The 4,339-nt window shown below is 29.8% G+C and overlaps 1 long non-coding RNA gene across 2 annotated transcripts; it reads left to right on the top strand.

Moving 5' to 3' along the window:
- The first annotated feature begins 779 nt into the window (after positions 1 to 779).
- LOC122196203 (uncharacterized) lies at positions 780 to 4,339 on the top strand. 2 transcript variants are annotated; one of them, XR_006187518.1, is made up of 2 exons: positions 780 to 909; positions 3,682 to 4,339. It is a non-coding gene; the product is annotated as an uncharacterized LOC122196203 (long non-coding RNA). The 2 variants fall into 2 exon arrangements; XR_006187519.2 differs by having other exon boundaries at positions 835 to 909; positions 3,004 to 4,339.

The following is a 4,339-nucleotide window of genomic DNA, read 5'->3' as shown; positions in this document are numbered from 1 at the left end:
GTTGATTTAGATGTTATTAATCTAATTATATGATTTGTTACATTAGTTATGCAAACGGTTTTGTCTTATTCACGTCTCCGGATCGTCCAATTAAGTATCTATATATAATTCATGTTGAAAGAAAAGAAATAAAAAAATTTAAAAAAAAAGTCTAAAATGTTGCGGAGTTGTATATATAGTGATTCGTACACAACAGTTTTTTGCAATTCACAACAATTTATGTATTATAAAGTTGTACAGTACAAAATTTTAAAACATCAATTATTATGTATGAAGAAAAAAAATTGTATAAATCATCTTCATATATAATACGAAAAGACCCCTCTTGGCCATCCCAATGTCTTGATTTCAAAGTGGCATAATCGTTGGCTTACAATAAACAAGTGGAAAACTATATTAAAAATCATATGAAAAGAAAGCTTATTACCATTTTATATCAACCAACTACTACAAATGTTACATTTATTCTCACATTTTAAAAAAATAAATAAATAAATAAATCTAAAGTATCTCAGATAAGATTTTAAGTTCTAATATTATGGTAATTTCACGATGAATGTGGCCTTTTGATCAACATCAAGTGCTTAGCGGACCTAGTTGTTAACATGGTTTGGTGATGGAGTTTAATATTGCGATATTAGGTTCATTAATCTGCGATCGACAGTGCACTATGACATTATTTTAAACGTAGGTTGTAAGAAGATAAGTCGGTGCTCCTATAACGTTATATATAACAGACTTGTCTTCGGCCCCACTTAATTACAAGTGGCAAACATTTAGGAAGGGGCTACTTATCTGAACTTATCTGCGCAATAGATAAGCTGATGAAAGTCACCTCGGTCTCCAACATGGGCTTTTGCATCCCTTTTTAGTTCCTAAAAGCAAAATTAACTTCAAGATTGAGTGCAGGTAATACCAATGTATTTTTATTGATTTACTTATTATTGTATTTCACTTTTATTTATTCATATATGGCTAGCTGTGTTAATTTTCTTAATTAGGTCCTAAAAAAATGAGATTGAAAGTATATTGTTAGAATTAGACAGATTTACAAAATATAATGACTTAATCTTTTTTATTGATTCTTTCTAACTCCTTGTTAGTTTTTATTTTATCAACCTTGCTGTCCAAAAAAATAGAAAAATATTATATCCACATATACCAATTATTTATTGAGTAAAATTTATAGGGTGAATTCGGCTTTTATTCTTCTTTTGAGAACCATCTTGAAGATGTGATTAAATTCTTTAACATAGTTTTTGGTGGAGAAACTAAATATAGATTTAATATGCCTAGAAAAACTTATGATATGTAGCTAATTTATCTATTCTAATAAAAATAATTTTTTGGACACATATTATTATTTTGGAGCTTCTCAACATATTTTCCCGTCCATTTCTATTACATAAAAAATGACATTTATACATTTTCTTCTTATTTGAATTCGAAAATGTTACTTCAATTTTATTAATTTAGGCATTGAATTAGCATAGCACATAAACCAAAAAAAAAATACATATATCCCCAAAATACCATTTTTTTTCTTATTTATTCATTCGTCATTATCATTATAATCATAGATCCCGTTATATCAACACATAATTAATTTTATTCGTTAAATATATTACCATGATATGTTAATTTTGGGATAAATCTTCATCAAAAATTTCCATCAATTTCACCTCTTAGTTATTATATAACCCTAAGCCCAAAAAGTTTCTTAGCGATGGATTGTTATCATTTTATTTCCATCTTTTTAAATCATGGACAATTTCTATTTAATTTTCTAAAAAATAAACTATTTATGTTTATTAATGAAAAAAATCAACTATTAATGTACTTTCATTTCATTTTCTGTAATAAAAAGAATCATCTGGTCATTTATTTCATAAGGGACAATTTGTGGGTTTTATAGTGTTTTGCATATAATTCACAACCTTTTCATTTTTTGGACAAAACATATCTATATACTATATGTTTTTTGGTCATTTATAGCATTAAGAGTAATGAAAGTTGGTTGAAAATAGCAATGCACATTTAGTTTTTTTTTTTTTTTTTTTCCTATTTTAAAAGGAATGAATCTATGTTGCTCAAACTATAGAAGTATAAGATAAATGTACTATATGAATAATTAAAACAGTAAAAGTTAAAAAGAATAAAAAATTTATCTTAACAATCTAAAATCCATCTAAGATTGATTATTCTAGCTTCAAGTAACTGATAATACCACCATTATGTTTCAACGTCAATAAAATAACTCAATTTTGAAAATCATATAGCATGTTACAAAAAGCATCTAATGTTGTATACAAATAGATACTTATAAAATTATGATTAATGATTAAGTTTTTTAAAATTTTTATTTTATTTAAATTTATTAATCGTACCGTACACATGTTATAACCTAGTTAACATAAAACAAGAAAAATGAATTTTCAACAAAATATTAATGTAACAGTTAACAACATGTATGGAAAATCATATTGCCAATATTCATTGGATAACAAACGTATTTGATAATTAATGGGGTATAGCCAAGGTTAAAGCTGCGAATATACCCTCACTCTACTGAACTAGATATATATCGAACTAGGTAATACCGTACCAGGCATATATCGGACTAGGAATATACCAGACCAGGTAGGTATATACCGAACCATACGCATGTCAAACTATATACAAGTATCGGACCACATAAAATAATAACTAATATACAAATTAATGCCACAACAGTGTTATAGTACATTAGGATTCTAAGAAAACAACATATATTATGATACCTGACTGATAGATCCATCAACAAGAAACAGTTGTCAAACGACTAACAAGTACATATAAGTGTAGCTTTGGGCATACAACCATTAATGCGACAAGATAACAAACTTGCTTGGTATAAGAAGAGGTCATAGCCTCCCAAATGTCGACTATAAATAAGTGATGAAAATCAATTTACAAGGTATGAAAATACTTACATTGTTTTATTAACCTTTACTCGACTCTCAGCATACTCTTAGAGTTTTTTCTTAACTTTATCATTGGAGCGTTGGTCCGAGAGCCCTTCCCGTCCAATCAGCTTACGAGTTGTTTGTTGTCTCCGGGTTAACTTAGCAATGAAGAAGTCGATAATTCTCATAAACAATGGAAGGTGAACCGGGAGGCATATCAAGTGGCCCCATCTGTCGATAATTCTCATAAACAATGGAAGGTAAACCGGGAGGCGCATCAAGTGGCGCCATTTGTGAGACTTTGCAACAAATAGCCAACGAAGAAAACCCAGTTGTTTATGCGATTCCTATCACAAGAATGCAAAACCTTAAAGGAAACCTCGAAGAAATGCCACAAATTGCAACCGAAATTAAAAAAAAAAAAAAAAAAAAACAAGAATGTGACACCAGAAGGCCCAAGATAAGAAAAAAGGATAAATGAGTCAAAAGATGTTAGAGGCAGAAGACATGGAAATGGAGGTGTTCAAAGCCTTCAAGAATATTAGAGCTACGAGGAAGCGGCAAATAGAAAAAAATAAGTGAATGGCTCAAAAAAGAAGGAATGGGATTTGGTTTCTTATATTGATATATTTATACATATATTTACGCATTATTCAATACATTTTAAGCTATATTCTAGTTATTTGCAGAGATATTTTGTACTTATTGAGATAAATTGCATTTTGCAACAAAATAGGACATTCTTGAAGAAAAAGGACCAAAACCAACAAAAGCTAGAACCTAGAAGGACTGGAGCTGAAGCTGGGAGCTTAACGAAACTTAAAAGGAAGAAAAACCAAGAAAATACATGTCCCACGATGTGGCTTCAGAGTCCCACGATGTGGTGATTAGAAAATTCTCGACGGTATACATAATACTAAGCTCACAACGTGAGCCTTATAATCTTATGTCGTAAGGAGGTACCCTTCCAAAAGATAACTATGTGAAATGCAGTTTCCTTGCCAGACACGATTTGTACTGATCTCACAACATGAGACCCTAATTCTCATGACGCGAGACATGAATTTAGGAAATTATAAATATCCCTTCACAATTTTTTTAGAAGGTTGGATTCTAGAGAGAAGAACGGATTTAGAAGCCAGAGAAGAGTGAAAAACAACCCTTTGGAAGAGAGAATGTGTTAGAGATTGAACATTTTAAGATTACAAATTACATTCGGTTTGCATTTGATTAAACATGTCTAAATCTGATGTTTTTGTGCGCTTATTTTCTGCTATGAGTGGCTAATCATTAGTCTTTCGTTTAGTGTAGATGAATCCTAAAATTATGTGTTAGTGTCTAGCTTATATTTGGATTTTATGAAGTTGGTTAATGCATGTATTTGATTATCTTTA

Source organism: Lactuca sativa, chromosome 9, assembly GCF_002870075.4.
Source record: "Lactuca sativa cultivar Salinas chromosome 9, Lsat_Salinas_v11, whole genome shotgun sequence".
Taxonomy (NCBI): Eukaryota; Viridiplantae; Streptophyta; class Magnoliopsida; order Asterales; family Asteraceae; genus Lactuca; species Lactuca sativa.
This window is presented reverse-complemented; position numbering and strand designations above follow the sequence as displayed.